Raw genomic sequence first — 24,049 nt, forward strand, 5'->3', positions numbered from 1 at the left:
TTTCTTCATAAGATAACCCCCTCCAATCCCAGGTATCAATCGAGTGAACCTTCTCTGAACTACTTCTAATGTAACTATGTCCTTTCTTAAGTAAGGAGATTAAAACTGTACACAGCACTCTAGATGTACAGCTTTTTAAAAATTCGTTCACGAGATGTGGGCTTTGCTGGCTGGGCCAGAAATTATTGCCCCTAGTTGCCCGTGAGATGGGCAATATTTGCTGGCTGAGCCAGCGATCCCATGAAAGGACAAAAAAAAAATCCCTACTTTTATATTCCATGCCTCTTACAATAAACGACAACATTCCACTTGCCTTCCTATTCACTTGCTTTACTTGCATGCTAACTTTTTTGTGATTTGTATACCAGGACACCCAGATCCCTCTGTACCACAGAGTCCTGCAATCTCTCTCCATTCAAATAATACACTGCTTTTTTTTATTCTTCACATTTTTGCAATTTTTACTCCATCTGACAAATTTTTGCCCACTCACTTAACCTATCCCTTTGCAAACTCTTTACGTCCTCTTCACAAATTGGTTTCCTACCCATCTTTCTGTCATCAGCAAATTTAGCAACCATACATTTGGTCCCATCATCCAAGTCATTAATATAGTTTGAGGCCTCATCACTGACCCCTGTAGCTCTCCACTGTTACATTTCGCCAACCCGAACTTGTTCTCATCAGTAGGTTTCTTGTGATGACACTGAACAGGTTGTGGTAAGGGGCCAAGTCCCAGCCTCACCAAATCAGCAGATCCCAACTTGAACATCCTGCTGCAGCTATATGGCGTTTTAGATAAGGCATCAGTCATTTGTGGAATGGCAGTTTGTCCTGGTTTAATAAGAGAGATAGGAAAATGTGGAGTTTCAGATAAAAAGTACTTCTTTCTCTCTTCACTCTACTCTTCCCTTGGCCATCCCTTGTGTTTCCGTGTACATTTGTTTTGTCAGGCTTAATGTAGCGATTCCATTCTTGATAGGGTTGCCAGGCTGTGCAGTGGTTCATCATCCGCAGTAATTGCAATTTCTTTTCAGAGAGTTTACAGCTGTTACGTGGCTTTTCACATATAATTAGAGGTTCTCATTTGGGGTTACAATGGTGCCTGTGTAGTGCTTGCCCATCCCACAAGCAGTGGTAACACTCTCGCTTCAGCGTCATAAGGTTATGGGTTCAAGTCTCAATCTAGAGGTTTGAGCACATAATCAAGGTTGACATTTCAGTCAGTAGAGTCCTCTGAATGAGATATTAAACCAAAGCCCAGTCTGGCCTCTCTGCTGGTCATAAAAGATCCCTTGGCACTATTTCAAAGACGAGCAAGGAAGTTCTTTATGATGTCCTGGCCAGTATTTATCCCTTAATCAGAATCACTAAACCAGATTATCTGGTCATAATTTCATGCTGTTTGTGGAGCTTGCTGGTTTAAAATTAGTTGCTTTGTTTCCAATATCACAGCCGTGACTATGCTTCAAAAGTACTTCATTGGCTCTAAAGTGCTTTGTGATGTCTTGAGGTTTTGAAAGGATTCACATAAATGAAAGCTCTTTCTTTAAAGCATGTCAGGTTATCTCCTTTAATTTATAGAATGTCAAAGTCCAGACAGTAGAGTCCAAACGATGGTATTGATAGGAATTCCACTGTGTGTGCCTTGTCGTCACGAGGACTGCAGTGATTTCAGTAAACATCTCACCCTGGTCTTCTCAGGGCAGATAGGGATGTGCAATTAATGTGTCCTTGGCAGTAATGTACACATCCTGAAAACAACATAAAATGAACATGTTGGAAGAATACAACAGTTCTTAAGGCCGAGTAAGCCCCAACCCTTTTCCATTGTTGAACTCTACTCATTTACATATACTGCAACATTTCGTCACTCCAAAAATACATCAAAATATTGTTTGAACACATTTCAATGATTCACTTCAATGGTCTTCCCATGCAAATTACTCCACAACCTGATGATCATATGGGTGAATATGAACCATTCGTCTTCCCTTCATAACTCCTAATTTTCTGATTTTGAACTTTGCGTCTCCTGTTAAAAAAAGGAAGAGAGTAGATAAGTATATAAAAAGGAAGAGAGTAGCTGAAGTCCTTTAGAAGCAGAGACTGGAGAAATTATCATGTGGAATGAGGGAATGTCAGAGGCATTGAACAAATATTTTGTGCCTGTCTTCACAGTAGAAGTGACAAGTTGTAACCCTCAGGCTAAAAAGAGTGAGAAAATTAGGGACATTAATATCAGCAGAGATCAAGTATTCGAGAAACGTAAGGGACTAAAATACGACAAATCCCTGGGACCTGATGACCTACATCCTACAGAGGTAGTGGATATGCTACCTATGATTTTCCAAAATTCCTTAGATTTGGAATGGTCCCACTAGCTTGGCAGTTGGCAAACATTACATCGCTTTTGAAGAAAGGAGGGAAAGAGAAAACAGTGAACTACAGGCCAGTTAACTTAACATCAGTTGTTGGGAAAATGCTGGAATCTATTATTAAGGATTAACAATGCACTTAGAAAAGCATTAGAACAAGTCAACATGGTTTTACTAAGGGGAAATCCTGTGACAAATTTATTACAATATTTTGAGGAGGTATCTGGTAGGATAGATAAAGGGGAGCCAGTAGATGTAGTATACCTGGATTTCCAAAAGGCATTTGATAAGGTGCCTCAGAAAAGGTTAATAGGCAAAATAAGGACTCATAAAGTTGGGATAATATATTAGCATGGATACAGGATTGGTTAATAGATAGAAAACAGAAAGTGGGCATAAACGGGGCTTTTGCAAGTTGGCAGGCAGTGAATGTGGAGTGCCGCAAGGATCAGTGCTGGGGCCTCAGCTATTTACAATCTATATTAATGACTTAGACGAAGCATAGAGAATATTGTATCAAAGTTTGCTGATGATACCAAGCGAGGTGGAAAGTTAAGCTGTGGGGAGAACACAAAGAGAACAGGTTAAGTGACTGCTCAACAAGATGGCAGATAGAGTAAAATGTAATGAAGTGTGAAGTCATAAGAATAAAAATGCAGAATATTTTTTAAAAGGCGAGAAACATGTAAATGTTGATGTTCAAAGAGACATGGGTATACTTGTACAAGAAACACAGAAAACTAGCACATAGGTGCAGCAGGCAATCAGGAAGGGAAATGCCATATTGGCCTTTAATGCATGGGGCTTGGAGTACAAGAATAAAGAAGTATTGCTACAGTTTACAGGGTTTTGGTGAGCCCACATCTGGAGTACTGAGTGCAGTTTGGTCTCCACATTTAAGAACGGATGTACTTGCATAGGAGGTGTACAGTGAAAGTTCACTAGATTGGTCTCTGGGATGTCCTATGATGCGAGACTGAATAAATTGAGTAATATTTTCTCTGGAGCTTAGGAGAATGAGAGACAATCACATTTAATCCTACAAATTCTGAAGGGGCTTTTTAAGGTGGATGCCGAGAGATTTTTTCCGCTGGTCAGAGTATCTAAAACTGGATATGAGGCTGATCAATTAGGACTGAGATGAGGAGAAATTACTTCACTCAAAGGGTTGTGAATCTTTGGAATTCTCTACCCCAGAGGGTTGTGGATGCTCCATCATTGAATACATTTAAGGCTTGGTCTCTCAGGGGATATTAAGGGATATGGGGAGTGGATGGGAAAATGGAGTTGAAGCCCAAGATCAGCCATGATCATATTGAATGGTGGAGCGGGCTTGACAGGCCGGGTGGTCTAGTCCTGCTGCTATTTCTTGTGTTTTTGTATTCTGTTATTAGAACCCTTTAGCATAGCAAACAATTTACTCTAATCAGTTTTTGTCAGAACTCTTCATAGTTCCGAAAACTTAAATGACCTCGTCTCAAAATCTCTTTTCCAAAGACAGAAAAACTCTTAATTTTTCAAGGAATCATTTTCACCTCTGGGAGTAGTGTGGTCTCTGATTTGCAAAGGCATTCTGACTCTGAATGCAGCCTGGGCGTGTGAATGAAATATCAGTCCTTATAAGACACAGGTGCAAGGAGTCAGAATGGTCTCAGTCTGTGCAGCATTGGATGAATCTGGATAAAAAGCAACCACATGCCCCACTCTGATGACCAAGAGCCATGGACCTAAGTCACGAGGGATTAAAATTAGCGGCAAGGAATTTTTGAAGAACAAAATTACAATTACTTCTTATAAACATCTTTCTGGTACAGCTGCTCTAATGTGCACAGCTGTTATTATTTGCAGGACTTCCTGCCCTGTTACTAAGCGCTTTGAAGCTGCTCCTTCCACTCACAAAGCTCCTTCAGCCACTTCCTTGCATCTTAAGCGCTGTGAATCAGGATTCGGTCCAGCTGGGTTGAGCTCATTGTCAGTACACATCAGCAGCTTACTATCTAGACTATGCCAATGTACTCAGAGCTGTGCTAGACTGTTTAAGTGATGAAATTTGACAGCTTCCATGGTGGCTCCGTCATTTAAAGCAGCAATGGTAATTGAGCCATCCAGAAGGTGGTCAAAGCCAGCTCTGGTCTCTGGTCCCTGCTGCCTGTTCACAGCTTGTGTGTCAGTAGAAATGCTGCCATCGACCTCAGTGCACTTAGGTGATGAACGGAAAAGAAACAGAAGGTCAGTCAGTTATTTCCATTCCTGTCCTGAAAATCTTTCTCTGAGGCGTGGGTGTGAGAGTGTGTGCGTGTGTGCGTGAGAATGTGTGTGAGCGAGAGTGGGCGGAATCATTCCAGATTCGCATTAAGTGCAGAAGCGGGCAGGAAAAAGAACGTTTTACCTGCTGGCCGCAATGGCATTTCATGCCATTTCATCCCAATCCCGCGTCATTATTCCAGGAAAACACGCTGTTTCAATGGTGGGCGGCCTTCGGTTTGCCTGCCATGCCGTCACCTCGCTGCTTCATCATTAAAGTGCAGCCGCCTGCGCACTTCTCAGTGCTTCCAGCCCAGGACTGCTGTGCAGAAGGCACGACCCCGAGAGGCAAGAAGACTGCAGCCTCTGATTAAGTGACACATCCCTGGGACCCCTTATGGAGACTGTTGGAGCCCACTGCGATGTCCTCTAGCCATGCTCTGGAGTCAGGAGGCCCATTGGTGTCATCACTCCAGCTTGGGAGGCGATGGCAGTGGTGATCAGTGCCAACGCTGCAGAGAAGCGGTTCGACATCTGGTGCAGAAAGAGGATGAATGATCTCATCCGTACAGCCATGGTAAGGCAACTATCTCATCACTCTAAACTCACACGTTCAAGCCCATTGCACACTCACTGGCATCTCACTCACTACCAGCTCAAGGGGCATCACCACTCACTCTCTCACACACTCCCTCACATCTCCATCTGGCCTCATCTTTTCTGGAGACTGACTCCTCAGCCTCCTCCTTTTGGTGCCACTTGTGTAGACCAACATGTGGCCCCCACATACACCCAGAGATACCCCCCACTTCCCCAGTAATCCCCTTGTCCCGCAGCCTCTTCCCTTGCCTGCGGCCACTTCTCCCTCTTCCCTATGCAAGCCCTAACCCTGCAGCTGTACAAAGCCGCTCCCACCTCACAGTTGGTCTTGTAAGTAGAGACCTGGCTGTGAGCCCCCCTAAAAGTGATGTGGCATTCTCTGTGAAGCCTGGTGCTGATGACTGCGAGTGCTGCCCGAAGCAAGGTAGGCAAACAAACCTCGAAGTCCCAAGCGAAGTGCAGCTCGCCAGGTGCACGTTGCTTACGTACATTTGTGAAACACATGGGCATGCAATCACGCCGATGTGCCCAGATGTTCCAGTATGGGGGCTGATTCCAGCAAGCTGGGTTTATAATGACATTTAGATGTATTACAATGAAGTTCCCAACGTCCGGCGGCTGGAAACATGCCCGCCATTGATAGACAGAGCAAACAATTGCAATCTGGTTTCATGACATCGTGAAACTGTTTTTTGGCCTTCTCACCATATTGTCTGCTCACACCCACCATGATGCCCGACGCCAGCAGGAATGGAAAATTCTGTCCAGTGTGTGTGTGTGTGTGTGTATGTGTGTCTGTGTCAGTGCGAGAGAGAGAGAGAGAGAAAGAGAGAGTGTGTGTGTGTATGTGTGTGTGTGTGTGTGTGTATGTGTATGTGTGAGAGTGTGTATGCAAGAGAAAGTGTGTGCGTGCATGGGAGAGAGACCTTGTGTGTGTGTGTGTGTGTGTGTGTATCTGGGCTTTAGTGTGCCATTAGCCTGTGAGATTTTCCAAAGAACCACGGAAAGCCTACTACAAGGACTTCCCCGAGTTACAGTGTACCTGGATGACGTGCTGATTACAGTATCAATGGAAGCAGAACACTGAGTCAACCTAGGAGAGGTTCTGAAGAGATTTTTTGAAGCTAGCATATGTTTAAAAAAAGAGAAATGCACTTTCCAAGCAACTGAAGTCATGTATTTGGGTCATTGAGTGGATGCCCAAGGGTTGCATCCATTAGAGGAGAAAGTCAGGGCAGTCAAGGAAGCCACCTCCTATTAATGTCACGGAGCTCAAGTGTTTTTTGGGCATGTTAAATTATTACAGTAGCTTCTTGCCTAATTTGGCTACAAGGTTGGCCCCTTTACACTTATTATTGAAGAAGAACCACAGATGGTCCTGGAAGACAGAGCAAGAGGAAGCCTTCATAAAAGTCAAGAAGCTTTTACACTCGCCGACTTTGCTAGTGCATCATGACCTGCCTGAGGAATTAATACGTACTGGTGATGCATCTACCTATGTAGTAGGAATGGCATTGTCACACAAGATGGACAGTGGATCTGAAAGGCCAATAGGATATGTCTCCAGAACTCTCTCTGCAGCCGAGAAGGGTTACTCAGAACTTGAAAAAGTAGGCTTAGCTGACATACTTGGAGTAAAGAAGTTTCATCAATATTTGCATGGTTGACATTTCACCATAATGTCAGATCACAAGCCACTAGTGGGTTTATTTAGTGAAGATAAGGCAATCCCACCAATAGTTTCTGCTGGAATTCAAAGATTGGCTTTAATTTTGTCAGCATACGAGTACACCTTTATCCACTGTCCGGGTGTGCATACAGCAAATGCAGACGCCCAAAGTTGTCCTCCTTTGCCAGATAGCATTACACACGTTCCAGTACCTTAAGAGGTAGTACTTGTGTTGAATTTCCTGGACTCTTCACCAGTCTGTGGTAAAGAATTAGACAAACTGGGATTCAATTTTATCAAGAATCCGTATACAGGTATTGCAAGGATGGTAAAATGCACAAGTCTCTGAAGAATTAAAACCATTCTATGCCCATAAATCTGAACTGAGTTGTCCAGGTGGTAGCTTTTAATGGGGAGCAAGAGTTGTCATCTCTGCGTAAGGAAGAGAACCACTATCAACAGAGCTTCACAATGAGCATCCTGGTATCACTAAAATGAAGATGCTCGCATAAAATTATATCTGGTGGCCAGGTATAGACAGTGATATAGAAAAAATTGTTAAACGCTGTCTCCAGTGTCAGCAACAACAGAAGTTGCCTGTTCTAGCTCCACTGTATCCATGGGAGTGTCCTGTTGATCCTGGGTTGGACTACATATAGACTATGTAGGTGCCATGTTTTTAGTGATCATCGACGTGGATTCTAAGTGGATGGATGTGTATGAAGTTAGTTCACCAACATCATGTGCAACTATTGAAAAGCTGTGCCAATGTTTCAGTGCATATGGCCTACCAGAAGTCATTGTTTCAGATAACGGTACAGCTTTCACTAGTACAGAATGCTAGAGATTTGTGAGCCTAAGTGGGATTAAACACGTCAAAAAAGCACTGACTCATCCCTCATCCAATGGGTTAGCAGAAAAAGCAATGCAAACCTTTAAAACAGGCATGAAGAAACTATCCAAGGGAATGTTAGAAACACGAATTTTCAGATTCCTGTTCAACTATTGCACTACCCCTCATGCAGCCACAGGTTCAGCACCGTCGGAATTGCTAATGAAGCGTTGACTTCGTACAAGATTGAGTCTAGTATGCCGTAATTTAGAGGGGAAGGTGGAGAAAAACCAGAGTAGTCAGAAAGTGGATCATGATGTTCACAGTAAAGATTGAGAGTTCTGCAACTGGCCTGAGATGGGTTTCTGGTACAATCGTCTCTGAAACAGGACCATTACCATATCAAGTGGAAGTGGAAAAAAAGGATTGTTAGGAAACATGTAGATCATCTCAGAAGTTGAGACACACTCCAACAACCAGTTAGTCCACCTGAAATCGAAGCCGAGCCTTTGATCCCTGAGCTGCCAGGTCAACATACTAAAGACATACTGATGTCTCTGTTGAAGTAAATAATTCTGAACTGCTATTGTCTAAGGATGTCCCTGATGCTGCAGTTCTCGATCAAGTTGATCCAATGGAAAAATCTCAAGTTGTAGAGTTGCTTTGCTCTACCCAAATCAGAAAACCGCCTCAAAGACTAAATCGAAAATTGCATGACCTGAATATATTTGTATATGATATGGATTAAGATATTTTTTGTAAATAAAGAGTGGTAAAACAAAATAAAAGGTGGAGGAATGTAGTAATTGTTAGTTAAACCATTCATACTGTTATAGGGATCATGTGACTATATAGACAAATCATCCCTAAGCGTGGATAATCTTAGGGGTGGAGCTTTCTAGCTTTGGTCTTGGTACAAGCATGTAGCTTCATCAGGAGTTCTGTAAATAAAGTTTACTGTTTCTTACAAGAAACCTGCCCTGCACTCCAAGTTTATTACAAATGACAAGCACCATTGAGGTGCAGGCATCACTAATGTGCTCAGTGAGTGTGAAGTCACACAATCACTTTGCTCTGAAGGTTACACACTGCACAGGAAAGAGGACCTGGACTGAGACACCTGCTTTTATCTAGTGCAGGAACCAAGGTTTCACGTCTGAGTGGCACAAACATTGCTCATCATAACAAGGAGCCATAGGCAAGGAGGCACTCTTGGGAGTTTATTTATAGTAATAAACCCATGCCCCGGCTATGCAACTACATTTTCTTAACCTTCCTAACCCTGCCGCTACATCTTGGTGCTCCCCCAACAGCCAAAGCAGAGATGGAGGCAGCCTGCTGACTGTGATGCCCTGTGTGTGATGCCTTTGGTATGTGTCCTCTGGACAGCGGAGACCGGGAGGGCCCGAGCCTGTTTTGGGTGTCCTGCTGTGGGCCAGCTGCACACTTCCGTGGTCTATGGAGCTGGAGGTTCAGGGTTCATAAGAAAGGGAATTTGAATTGGCCGGGCATTCCTGGAGTCACCTGGGTGGATGGCCCCGGGGTGTCTAGCTGCTGGTCCTTTTCCATATGGGTGTCCGATGGCCCCTGGCTGACTCCTTGAGGAGAAAGGGAAGCTGGAGTGAGATCGAGCTGCCCCTCACTCCTCTCACATTGACATTGTTGGAGGCCAACTATGGTGTCAGTGAAGGAGTTCAGCCCACGCAGCAGTGCAAGATCGATGTCCTGGACCAAAGTCTCCATGGCAGCCGCCACCCTGCCAGTGTTGACCTCGGTGCATCAGCATGCCGGCACTATCACCTTGGACTGAAGGTGGACAAACTCCTCCATCATCCCTTGGAATCTGAGGAGTGCGCCAGAATCCCTTCCTGATGTTCCCGTGATTGTCTTTGCAGCTCCACCAACTGATTGGGAACTGAGTCCAGAGGCTCATCAGCTGACTCAGACTCAGCAGGTTCCTGGCCTCCAACAGTCCTCTGAGTGCTGGTGACTAATGATGTCCCTGCCTCCGCCTGCTGTGGAACAGATTGTGTGCTGTGCTCACCACATTGTGATCCCAAGGCTATCTACATCTAGGTCAAACCGAAGTGTATGTCACTGTGCTGGTGGAGTGCCGTGACGGAATTTCAACGGTGCTACCCTCAGGGTTCCTCTTCCGTGGTGCTCTTGGCATTGGGCTCGGGGTCAAGGTTGCCTGACGGTGACGTGTCATATGTGCCTAGGACAGAAAGTGGAGATTATTAGTGCTTGGCAGCCATGTTGAATGCAGAACAGTGGAGTCAGAGTAGCGTTGGGAAAGGGATGATGTGGTGCAGGATCCTCACGTGGATGTTCGCTGCCAACCTCACCATTGCCACAGGAACACATCCTCAGCCAGCTCCAAAGCGTAACTCTTGAATGGTGTGAGGGCCTAGGCGTCTGGCACTCCACCCCTGGTCTGGGACCTCTCCCGTTGACTGTGTACGATCTTGTCCTGCATAAACGCAGCTGGAGAGGGCGTGAGCAAGGCACATGCCAGGCTAAATGAGAAGGACGCCAGGCGCCTACAGTATAAATGTGGTGCCCAGTGTGAGGAAACGGCAAGGTAACAGCGTGGCGGGCTAATCAGAGGCCTACTGTCAGTGATCTGGCGTGTTTCCTGTGTTTGCATAATTAATGAAGGGCATGTAATTCCGCCATTGCAGCCTGTGGGTAAAATACCTTTTCTAATGCCTGCTACCACACTTACTGCAAGTCTGGGGCGATTCTACCCTATGTATTCTAGTTCTAGACTCTCCAACCTGCAAAAATAGTTTCTCTCTATCTACCCTATGTGTTGCCCCTTACCATCTTGAAAGCAAACCATCTCTTAATCTTCTGATTTCCAGGGATTACAACCCTAGTTTGTGTAATCTTTCCTCGTAATTTAACTCTTGGAGTCCAGGCACCATCCTGTAAACCTACTCTGTACTCCCTCAGAGGCTAATATCCTACCTACTTTCACTACCTCCGCCACTTAGTCTGCTTTTCTGTAAACAAAAACTAATGGACGGATTTCAACATAACTTAGCACACAGATAGGCCATGGCCCAAGAAAAAACTGAGTAGTGTTTGACTAAGATACGGATCCAGATTTGGATCCTGGAACTCTTTAAAGAATCCATTAACATTGGGAGATAGGGCAAATCGACTTTTTTTTAGAATGTCGTGGGTTATTTTATTTAGAATGTTGTGGATTGCCTCAGCTGCTGTGGTGGAATTTGTCACAGCTGTCAAAAAATGTGCACAGAATTTTCAGAGCAGGTTGTAGGATTGGCCTGAAGATTGCTCAGCGAGATGGAAGATCTTAATAAAAAATATTTCTTTTTTCAGCTTTGTAGTTACAGAGTATCAACCTGGCAGGAAAAAGCCTCAAGGAAGAGCAGCATAATTGTAATAATGTTGTGTTAACATACCACTCTACTGAGTGCCCTCTTCACCTGTTACTTTATTGTCCTAGCCAACATTTATCCTTCAATCAGTATCATTAAATACAATTGTCCAGTTGTTAGACTTTTGTGGGGTCTTGCTGTGAGCAAGGAAATGGATATATTTCTAGATTCTAAAGGCATCAAGGGGTATGTGGAGAGGGCGTAGACTATGGTGTTGAGATAGAGGATCAGCCATAATCATATTGAATGGCAGAGCAGGCTTGAAGGGCCAAATGGCCTACTCCTGCTCCTACTTTCTATGTTTCTAAATTGGCTGCCATGTGTCCCTACAATACTACAGTGACTACACTTTATAAGTCTTCCATTGGTGATTTGGGACTACCTGAGATTAAAAAAGGTGAAGTATAAACACTTTTTTTCTTAACAATGCGTTAATTGGCATTAAATTTAGAACCTTAATCAGAAAGGTAACAATGATGTCTGGTGTGGGAAATGGAAAAACTATGTACTAGGCTATTCTAAAGTGAAGGTGCATGGACTTTGTTGGAAAAAGGAGTGGATGGTATTTGCAGCTTCCAGCACTTTTCACATATCACAAAGTGCTTGTGATGAATGAATTACTTTTGAAGTACAGTCAATGTTATTTTGGCAGACATGGCAGCAAATTTGCAGACAGCAATATGTCACAAGGAGCAATGGGATAAGAGATCATTTAATCCGTGTTGGTGATGTTGGTTAATGGATAAATGCCAGCATACTGGCAGAACAGTGCTGCTCATCGTCAAATGGGATCCTTCGTATCTCCCTCAGAGGGCAGACAGGGCCTTGGTATAATGGCTCAAGCAAAGGTTAGCATCTCTGACAACGTAGTTTTCCCTCAGCACTCGCTAAAGTACTGGGCGATAAACCTGGGCTGGATTTTTATCCCCTGCTAAAGGAGGGAACGGAGGTGTGTGGGTGTAGAATTTCACAATGCCTACCTGTGTGCCAGTTCCCTGGCTTCATTGCTTCGGGCAATTCTTTGGAGGTAGGATGGGGGACAATGACAGTGCTAGCTACTGGCAAATGGAAAGCAGATAACTGAGCTTGTTAAGGGCCGCTTAAGGCCTATTGAAAGAGGCCAACTCGGATTTTCCAGTTGTCTCAAGGCACACAGGTGTTGGGAGAGAGTTTAGCTGTCTGGAGGTGGCCTCCCAGTGGCAGACTGTGGCACCAGCACTCCAGGCAGGCTTAGAGGCCTTCTCTGTTTGTAGAAACAGCCACGGGTAGCTCTGAGGCAGAGTTCCCTCCTCCGCCCACCCACAGTGGTGGACCGGCTGCAAAGGCCATTTTTTTTTAATTGAAAAAGTTAGAGCAAGAGCACACCTACCTTAGGGCACCCTCTCTTTCACTTTCTACTGTGAGACGTGGATGTTTTAAAAAAATATTTTTGGGGAATATTGTGTTATTCTGTGGAAACATCTGTGTGTGTGTGTGTGCATGTGTGTGATTTAATTAAGCTGGGCAGAGATTCATAGGAGACAAGTTGCCTGGGGAGGCTGAAATATGAAAAGGATAGAGATGTTAGGTTTGAGGCAATTAGGTTAGATCTAACATTTGCATTTTTAGATAAGTTGGGAGTTTGGTTGAATATCAAGGGGGAGTCAGAGACGTCGGGAAACACCTGCATCTTGCAAATGTTCCATAAGTAAACAGAAGGGGGGTTATTATATTTTATTGTCCAAAACCAAAGACTAAATAGAGACATGAAAGATTTTATATTTCGAAGATTTGAGTTTCAAAGAGGTGTGAGAACAATGGAACCTGACATGAAAGGGGAAAAACGGCACTTTAGAATTACTGTCGGGAGCTTAGGGTAACTATAGCTGGGGTTACTGTTGAGCTGGAACTGAGTTGGGAGCTGTTAGCTCTGGACTGGGAAGAGATGCAGTCCGAACCAGCCATCCAGTCAAGCCAGAAAAGCATTGGGCTGCAACAAGCAGTTTTATTCCAAAGTTTGGATTCCACAGCAGAGTGGGAGAGAGTTGAGAGGTCATGTGGCATGCCTCTATTAAAGCTACTGCAGTTTGGCTTGGGTAATATTACTGGAATTTCTATAGTTAAACATATATAAGGGAGTTAAAAGCAAAATACTGTGGATGCTAGAAATCTGAAACAAAAACAAAAATTGTTGAAAAGACTCAGTAGGTCTGACAGCATCTGTGGAGAGAAAGACAGAGTCAACGTTTTGAGTCCAGATGACTTTTCTTCACAGCTAAAGAGAAGTAGAAATGTGGTGAAATATGTACTGTATAAGGGGGGTGGGACAGATGAAGCTGGATAGAAGACCAGTGGAGGCAAAGGAGAGATTGCAAAAGGTGTCATAAACAAAAAGGTCAAGGGGGTGTTGATGGTAGTGATACTGGATAAAAGAAGTGCTAATGGTGACATTAAGAGTAGAAAGCAGGATGAGCAAGTGGCAGGTGGCCCTAGTGGGGGAGGGGTGGGGGGAGGGGACGGTGTGGGAGAAAAGATCAAAATAGGCCAAAAGGTGCGGATGAAACAATGAATGGAAATAAATTTTAAAAATAATAATAGTAATAGATGGGAAACAAATGTATATATAAACATTAAAAAATAAATATTTGAAAAAAGGGAATCAACAAGGGGTGAGGAGAGAGTTCATGATCTGAAATTGTTGAACTCAATGTTAAGTCCAGAAGGCTGTAAAGTGCCCAGTCGGAAGATGAGGTGCTGTTTCTACAGTTTGTGTTGAGCTTCGCTGGAACATTGCAGCAGGCCAAGGACTGACATGTGGTCATGAGAGCAGGGTGGAGTGTTGAAATGGCAAGCGACAGGGAGGTCTGGGTCATGATTCTGGACAGATAGAAGGTGTTCTGCAAAGCAGTCACCCAGTCTGCGTTTGATCTTTCCAATGTAGAGGAGATTGCATTGGGAGCAGCGAATGCAGTAGACCAAATTGGGGGAAGTGCAAGTGAAGTGCTGCTTCACTTGAAAGGAGTGTTTGGGCCCTTGGACGGTGAGGAGGGGGGAAGCAAAGGGGCAGGTGTTGCATCTTTTGCGATTGCATGGGAAGGTGCCACGGGAGGGGGTTGAGGTGCAAGGGGTGATGGAGAAGTGGACCAGGGTGCCCTGAAGGAAACGGTCCCTATGGAATGCCGCCTGGTGGGGGGGTGAAGGGAAGATGTGTTTGGTGGTGGCATCATGCTGGAGTTGGCGGAAATGGCGAAGGATGAACCTTTGAATGTGGAGACTTGTGGGATGAAACGTGAGGACAAGGGGGACCCTATCATGGTTCTGGGAGGGAGAGGAAGGTGCAAGGGCAGAGGCGTGGGAGATGGGTCGGACATGGTTGAGGGCCCTGTCAACCACCGTGGGTGGGAAACCTCGGTTAAGGGAGAAGGAAGACATGTCAGAAGCACTGTTTTGGAAAGTGGCATCATTGGAACAGATGTGACAGAGGTGAAGGAACTGAGAGAATGGGATGGAGTCCTGACATATTGGTGGACGGTCTATCACCAGAAATTGAGATGGAGAGGTCAAGGAAGGGAAGAGAGGTGTCAATGATGGACCATGTGAAAGTGATGGAGGGGTGGAAATTGGAAGCAAAATTAATACATTTTTCCAGGTCCAGATGAGAGCATGAAGTGGCACCGAAACCGTCATCGACCCACTGGAGAAAGAGTTGTGGGAGAGGGCCTGAGAAGGACTGGAACAAGGACTATTCCACATGCCCCATAAAGAGACAGGCATAACTGGGGCCCATGCGGGTACCCATAGCCAGACCTTTTAATTGGAGGAAGTGAGACGAGTTTAAGGAGAAATTGTTCAGTGAGAGAACAAGTTCAGCCAAACGGAGGAGAGTGGTGGTGGATGGGGATTGTTCGGGCCTCTATTCAAGGAAGAAGCAGAGAGCCGCCAGACCATCCTGGTGGGGGATGGAGGTGTAGAGGGATTGGGTGTCCATGGTGAAGAGGAGGCGGTTGAGGCCAGGGAACTGGAAATTGTTGATATGATGTTGGGCATCAGAGGAATAGCGGATGTAGGTGAGAAGAGACTGGACAAGGGGAGAGACAATGGAGTCAAGATAAGAAGAAATGAGTTCTGTGGGGCAGGAACAGGCTGACATGATCAGCCTTCTGGGACAGTCCTGTTTGGTAGATTTTGGGGAAGAGGTAGAAGCAGGCTGTCCAAGGTTGGGAGACTATGAGGTTAGAAATTGTGGAGGGAAGATCTCCAGAGGAGATGAGGTCAATGACAGCCCTTGAAACAATGGCTTGATGTTCAGTGGTGGGGTCATGGTCCAGGGAGAGGTAGGAGGAAGTGTCTGCGAGTTGGCGCTCAGCCTCTGCGAGGTAGAGGTCAGTATGCCAGACAACAACAGCACCACCCTTGTCAGCAGGTTTGATAACAAAGTCAGGGTTGGACCTGAGAGAATGGAGTGCAGCAAGTTCAGAAGGAGACAGGTTAGAGTAAGTGAGACGAGTAGAGAAATTGAGACGGCCGATGTCACGCCGACAGTTCTGAATGAAAAGATCAAGAGCAGGTAAGAGGCTAGAGGGAGGGGTCCAGGTGGAGGAGAATACTGGAGGCGGGTGAAAGGATCCATGGAACAGGGGGAGGACTCCTGCCCAAAGAAGTCAGCACAGAGGCGAAGGTGGCGGAGGAAGGGTTCAGCATTGTGCCGAGCCTGGACTTCATTGAGACGAGGGCGTAAGGGTATGAAACTGATTCCTTTGTTGAGTACTGAACATTCAGCATCAGAGAGGGGAAGGTCAGGGGGTATGGTGAATACATGGCCAGGGCTGCGATTAGCAGATGGGATGGGATCAGAGGGATGGGAAGGGGTGGAGGGTTCTGGATGGGCATTTGTATCAATGAGTTGTTGGAGCTTGCATTCCTTAGCACCTGAAAGAAAGAGACAAAGTTGCTTGTAAGGCGTTGGATGAGATGAAGAATAAAATGAAACTGGGGGCAAGGACAGCTTAGAGATAGGGTGAATTGGTGTTTCTGGAGGGAGAGGTCGAGCGTGTTCATATAACAGCGCATGGCACTGAGTGTGGACCTCAGGATGCAGCGAGAACAGCAGTCTGAGGAGCGTTGTATGTCTCGGAGATACCTGTAATCCTGGATGGATTTGAAACATGAGGGATGGAACTTCAGCTGGAACCTACGTGGGGTAAGTCGGAGATGGGGACAGTCACTGAGGAAGGAAATATGGCTGTGGAAGCGAGTTTTAGTAAACACCTTGTCAAACACCAGGAGGGAAATGGAAAGCAATGAAGGTGAGCAGGGCAAAAGAGACAAGCGGAAATCTTGTTGGATCTATAAGGGAGCGTTGCCTGAAAGGAGTTTACTTGTGGGTCTGACCAAGTGGTGAGTTTTTGTTTCGTAAGACTAACCTTAATTGTGTAACTGTAATCTTGTGTACTTAAGTTTTCTTTCATTCTATTTAATAAAACTTTTACTTTTAATTTTGAAAATCCCAAAAGTGTTACTGGAACTCTTACTACTGAGATTGGTACATCTTCTTCTTGTTTTCAAAATACAAAAATAAGAGTGTGGTGCGTAAACCAAGTTTCTTTTGGGATTTGCTTTGTGCAGCAATTAACACTGGCTGTGGTCATAACACTACCATGGCATCTGCTGCTGCTTTTAATTTGGAAGTCTTCCTTTTAGCCCTTCAGCTTCGAGAGTCTGCCCATCATCCTTACTTGGATGGTGAGCCTGCCCGCTGGCCACTAACTGGCCAAGCTGGGGAAGATCACAAATGAATGATAGTTTGCCCACAGTGCTGGTTTCTGGCCCCTTTTTGAGCCTGATGGCAGAGTTCAGAAACCAGCAGGAAAATCCTGCATGCAGTATCTAACTCGCCATATCAGTTACCTGGGAGTGCTTGATGAGCTCGGGTGGTGAGAGCATTTTCTTGGCTGCGACTGGGAATGTGCAATGATAAATGTTACCCACATAAGATTATGTGAAAGTCCTGATGTATTGAGTTCAAATGGCACTTTGGATTGAATGCCTTTTGAAAGGTATTAAATGCAATATGAATAATAAAAGTATCTCAATTACATATAAACTGTTCAGTTATGTCACAGGGAATGACTTTGTCTCAGTGAAATATGGAAACATTATAAAATACCTCCATATAACTGAAACTGAACAGATAACTCATCATTTAGTTATAACTGTCTCACCATGGAGACATTTATCATGCTGTGTTGGGGCTTGAAGCTGGGTTCTAAATATAAATCTTTTGAAAGATAAGTAAAGTAAATTGTTGAATCGCTGTAAGTTGAGCCCAGGAAAGATGTCAGAAAGTGCAGCATTAAATAGTTTATCTTCCGTAATGGTTATATCAGCTGTGAGCAGGAGGGGCATCTCCAGTGTTTATTGCTGTTCTCTGTGCATCAGTTTAAAGAAAGGATGCAAAATGTTCCCCAACTGAGCTCTACAGAGTGGAATTCAAAGAAATCCTTTTGTTCTTAACTGGGTCAACCATTCATTCTGATACCATAAAAAAATAGACTTGTATCCACATAGTGCCTTTCACAACCTCAGGACATCCCAAAGTGCTTTATATCCAATGAAATACCTTTGAAGAATAGTCGCTGTTGCAGTGTAGGAAACACAACACCCAATTTGCAAACAGCCAGCTCTCACAAACAGTGAGGTGATAATGACCAGAGGGGGTGGATGGTGGGTGGTGAGGGGGGTGGAGATTGTGGGTGGTTGCGTGTAATCCCACAGAGGTTTCGATTCCTGACTCCAGAAGGGTCTTTGTATGCCATTTGGGTAAGCCTGAGTGTTTAGTGTATCATGCAGTCGCTGTGTATCATTTAGAGTGATTTCGGGGAGATGGTGGCATAGTGGTATTGTCACTGGACTAGTATTCCAGAGACCTAGGGTAATGCTCTCGGGACCCAGGTTTGAATCCCACCATGTCAGATGATGAAATTTGAATTCAGTAAAAATCTGGAATTAAAGTCTGATGTTGACCATGAAACCATTGCTGATTGTTGTAAAAACCCATCTGGTTCACTAATGTCCTTTAGGGAAGGAAATCTGCTGTCCTTACCTGGTCTGGCCTGCATGTGACTCCAGACCCAAAGCAATGTGGTTGACTCTTAAATGCCCGCTGAACAAGGGCAGTTAGGGATGAGCAATAAATGCTGGCCTAGCCAGCGACACCCACATCCTGTGAACGAAAAGAAAAATGTGGGCTTCAGACACCAACTCTCCCATTCTGCTGAGTTTCTGATTCCAACCATGCCACTTTGCTGAAGAGAAGGGGGTTTGGAGGTGGTAGGTGGAAGCTAGGTTCTTCTATATATGATGTACTGCACAACTTGCAGAGGTTTCTTTGACAGGACCTCCTAAATCTGTCACCTCCAACACCTGGAAGGACAAGGCCAGCAGGTGAATGGGACACCTGCAAAATCCCCTCCAAGTCATAAACCATTTGGATTTGACCATCCATTGCTACTGTTCCTTTATCGTCATTGGATCAATCCCCTGGAGCTCCCTATGCAACATCATCTTTGCCCAAGTGGACTGCACCGGTCCAAAAGCCTTAGAGCAAATTAGCTAGGAATGTAAAAAATGGGTTGTAGGAGTTTTTCTAAATGTATGTGTATAAACAGGAGGGTAGCTAAAGTGAATATTCATCCCTTAGAGGCAGAGACAGGGAAATTTAGAAAATACAAAAGAAGAATATTGTTTAAAAGGCATGAAGCTTCTAAATGTTGATGTGCCAAGAGACTTGGGTCTGCTCATCCAAGAAACACACAAAATTAGCATGCAGGTACAGCAAGCAATTGGGAGGGTAAATGCAAGTTGACTTTTATTGCAAGTGGACTAGAGCACAATATCAATTATAAAGGGCTATGGGGAGACAACACCCGGACTACTGTGCATAGTTTCGGTCTCTAAATGTAAGGTAGGACATATTTGCCTTGGAGGTGGTAAACATAGGTTAAGTATATTGGTTCCTGGGATGAGGGGTTTATTCTATAATGAGAGTAATTTGGGCCCATGGTTTCTGGAGGTTAGAAGAATGAGAGGTGATCTCATTGAAGGTTGTGGGGGAGCTTGATAGGGGAAGCAACGAGAGGCTGTTTCCCCTGGCTGGGGAATCTAGAACATGGGGGCAAAGTCTCGGGATAAGGGATTGATCATTGAGGACTGAGATGAAAAGTTACTTCACTCAGAGGGTTGTGAACCTTTGGAATTTCTGCCACCCCACAGGGTTTTGCATGCTCCATTGTTGCATATGTTCAAGGCTGAGACAGTCAGATTACTAATCTCGCAGGGAATCAAAGGATCTGTTGAGTGGGTGAGAAAGTGGAATTGAACCAGAAGATGAGCTATGATCATATTGAATGGTGGAGCAGGCTCGAGGGGCCAAACATTCTTCTCCTGCTCCTATTTATTATGGGCCAGAAATTTCCCCCCATCGGGGGGGGTTGTGCGGGCGTGGGTGGGGCGGGTGCAAAGCCGATCGGCACCCCCTATTGGGGACGCATCGCCATTTTACATGGGCGGGCCAATTAAGGCCCGCCTAGTGTGATGCTTGCCTGGAAGCGCTGAGCGCTCCCTGTGCAGGTGGGGGAGGTGGGGGGGGTGGGGTGCGTGGTGGAGTTCCCTGAGATTCCCTGCGCACTTTCGCGCATGCGTGTGAAAGAGCTCCGTGAGGTCGTGAGGTACAGAGGTGCCTCAGGGAGATTTGCTTCAATGCTAAAGTTTTAAATAAAGGTTTTTAACAGTTGTAAAACATGTCCCCTCATGTGACACTATCACATGAGCTGGGACACTTCAAAGGATAAAAGTATAAATTTTTATTAGATTTGAAAACACTTCATGAAACCTCATCCCGCCAGTGGATGAAGTTTCATGAAACTTGCGAAGGCCGCCTGGGCTCTTCACCTGACCCCCCGCCAACCTTTAGGTTAGACGGGCAGCTCATTGAATTAAATTAATTAGTTTTTAAATGGCCTTAACAGGCCTTTGACAGTTTGGCGGACACACAGCCGACTTGGCTGCACCCCCGCTGAACTGAAAATCTAAATGATGCGCAGTGACGCCGGGATGCACGTCCGACATCACCGCGCGTCATTTTACGCCTTGGCGAGCAGGCCCCGCCTCCGCTCGCCAACAGGAAAATTCTTCCCATGTTCTTATATACTTAAGAAGGCTCACCACCACCTTCTTAAGGACAACTATGGATGAGGAATAAATGTTTGCCTTGCTGGTCATGCTCACATCCGAAGAAGATATAAAGAAAATACAGGCAGAGTGAACTGTCTTGCTGCACATTATATAAAGGATATAGAACCATTGTGGAAGGTGTGATATAGACTTACAAGGATACCAGAGCTGAGAGAAAGAAAAGACTTGCATTTACATAACACTTTTCATGGCCACCGGCTGTCTCAAAGCGCTCTAGCTAATGAAGTACTTTTTTGAAGTGGAGTCATTGCTATATGTAGGAGAGATTATACTTTCAGGAAAGGCTGAACAGGTTGAGGCTCTTTTCTCTAATGACCTAATGGGGGTCTAAAGTTAGGAAAGGGGATTGATAGGGTAGATGGAGAGAAGATGTTTCCACTTTTGGGGAGATCAAAACCAGGGAACAGAATTACAAGGAAGTCACAAATAAATCCAATCGAGGACTCAGGAGAAACGTCTTTATCCAAAGAGTGGTTAGAATGAGGGGAACTTGCTACCACAAGGTGTGGTATAATATTGATGCATTTAAGGGGAAGCTAGATAGAGAAAAATGGAATAGAAGGATATGTTGATAGGGCTAGAATGAAAGGGGTGTGTGGTGGCTTGTGTGTGGAACATTAGAGTCAACATAGACCATTTGGGTGAAATGGCCTGTTTCTGTGCTGTGTTATTCTATGTACATTGCCTGGTGTATTGGTCCTGCTGCTTGAATTATGTCCTTGAATCATTGCATCTTGTCCATGTGTTCCATTGGTAATCTGCAGGCTTAACCAGAGGGGAGCATCAAACCTGTTTTGCAGAGTGAGCGCAGAGGAAGCATTGAGATGCAGCCTCCACTCTTGCAGATGTTGTGTGGGTAATGTAGATGTAGCTGTTGACAGCATATCAGAAACAAACATGGAAAAAAAAGCATACACTGCAGAAAAACACAACCAGCTGCCAGAGAAAAAAATAATGTAATCCAGCGCTGTTTTTCTGATTGAAACATTCTTGGACTTATGAGATTCACCAGTCATGGAGTACACTCAGCCCATAACATAAAAGCAGATAGAGAGATCTGAAGTCCAACTTACAGCTACGGATGTGTAAAATTACTCTAGAAACCATGCCAGACTACTTCAGTATACTCATGAGAATGTGTACAATAATTTAACATGTTGCCGGACATGGAAAGGATAGGAGTTATGATGAAAATAAAGCTGCATTTTTAACTCCAAGAGTAACCTTGACTTTGTAATCCATACATTTAGGCAGAGGCAGTAACTACTTAGGAAAGTTTGCAGAATCAAGGGATCCTGAATCATGCTTTAAGATATCACTGAGGAATCAGTAGGAACATAGGCACTGTGAACAGAGAGTGGGACTGCTGTCTGTGCAACTGAAGCTGTCACGACTATAAGGACCAAACCACTGAATTGAGGACAGATGTGCATATTGTTTCTATTGCTAGGCCTAAAGCCACCTACTTTATCAGCAGTGGTGACTGCCTGGTTGCCTTCCCAAGAGTTCAAGCTGCTGGAAAGACAGCCATTTGGTAAAACTTTACAAATCCAACTCCCTGCACACCCTCAAGAAAGAACTAAATTGGTTCTTGACTGGGGCAGAACTTGCGCCATACAGAAGGGCCAGGATTTTCCGTTTCCCGGGCAGGCCAGGGAGTAGCTGGGAAAAAGTTCGCTGCTCGCGATCAGCACCCCCCCCCCCCACCCCCCACAGCACCGCCCCCCCCCACCCGCCCCACCCACCACTGCAATGCTCAGTGCTGCATGGGTGGGGGCAGGGGGAGGGTGAGCGTGGAAGTCTGTGCATGTGCGGGGGGGAGCGTGTGCTGAAAGCTCCCTGAGGGCACAGAGCTGCCTCAGGCAGCTGAAGAAGTGGAGAAACAGAAATAAAGATTTAAAAGATGATATAAATGTATCCCCACATGTGACTCAGACACTTGAAGAGGGGACTTATTTGAAATGAAGTTGAAAATATTTTTCTGCTTCTTTATATGCCGTTGGAAACCTCATCCCGCCCGTGGATGAGGTTTCGTAAAAAATGCCAAGACCTGGCCTATTCTCCCACCTGCCAACCGAACGGTTGAGCCGGCAGCGAAAACTACAAATTAACTCCTTGCTTGAAGGCCTTAATGGTCACCTTAATTGTCGGTGGGCATGCTGCTGACCCTCGCGTGCGCCCGCTGACTGAAAGATTGCGAGAGTACGTGATGACTTTGGGATGTTGGCCTGATGTCATTGTGCGCTATTTCACTCCCGATTGGGTCAGGTGCCCGCCCGCCTGTGGAATGTAAAAGTCTGCCCAAGGTCTTTATATGCATAATCTCCTTGTGTAATATATGTGTAATCTCCTTGAATGGTTTCAACCAGTTGGGGGGTGTGGTCAGGGAGGATTTTTTTCTGCGTATTTCTTTCTTCATTGGCCCTGAGGGGATTACATGGCTATGGAGTAGATGGGCAGGAAGTGTCTAGCCATGCTGCTCCAGCCATCATGAGATGTGTAGCAATCCTTCATGGACCAACTGGTGTTTTCTGCTTGTCAATGTTGTATGCTTTATGGAGAAAACAAGCCTAGGACAATGCAAAGCAGATGTGATCTGATGACTCAGGTGATGATGGATACATCCATTATAATAGTCAACCCACAAGGAATCTACACAACTAACCTGCCCGACCAAGGCTAAACAGACATGGCAACTGCAAAGAAATCCACTAGGTTTTCTCATCTAATAGTGCATCAGCTGATATGATTGCTAATATGGACTTATGACTTACTGCCCATGACAATATTTGACCAGTCAGACTTAATAGATATGTTTAGGAATCTCCTCAGCAGTTCCCTGAATATGGAAAATGTATGTCTCAATTATAATCTAAAGACATATACACAAACATACATTTATATATATATATTTACTACATATAGATTTATGTAGAGACAATGACATTTTTCTTAATTACAATCCTGCAACTATCCTCAGACATCTGCAATGTCACAAATACAACTCAGGCCTTAGACAAATATATCCTGCTATTTTTAAGGCATTTCGATGTAACCTACACATTAATGAAGCAGTGCTGGTCTCTGTGCATACTTATACTTTAATGCTTTCCATGTGTATTGGCTGGCTAAAAAACTGGTGCAATTGGAAGCCCTTAACATAGCAGTGAAATTATAAAGCTTGACACCCTGAGTTTTGCTTGTTGTTATGGCACCAGAGCTGAAACAATCTGACAAGAACAGGCTATCTGTTGAAATGAAGTTGTCCAATTAAGCAATCCACCATAAGAATATTAGCCCAATGGAGGATGATATTTGCACAGATCGTAAACTGGATGTAAACTCATGCTAATCACCAGAAGGAGTTCATATCTATTCACACACATTACTCACTCGCTCTGTATGCTGAGCTTGCAAAGATTTAAGTGCCTGAATTTGAACATTTAATCAGTAACTTAAATCTTCCAGTATCTCCTCAGAGGAAGAAACCTTGGAACAATCGGAATTCTCAGCAACATCTTGATGTTCAGCACATCCCAAACAAAATATTAAAATGGATTTGAAGCAGGGCTCCAGACACTAAGTGAGAACAATCTGATGTAGCAAATGAAGGCATTAAACTTCGCCGATTAGAGTGGGAATAAGCTATGCTGCTAAACTGAAGCACTCCATTGATAGGAGCAAT

The sequence above is a fragment of the Carcharodon carcharias genome, chromosome 18, assembly GCF_017639515.1.
Source record: "Carcharodon carcharias isolate sCarCar2 chromosome 18, sCarCar2.pri, whole genome shotgun sequence".
Classification (NCBI taxonomy): domain Eukaryota; kingdom Metazoa; phylum Chordata; class Chondrichthyes; order Lamniformes; family Lamnidae; genus Carcharodon; species Carcharodon carcharias.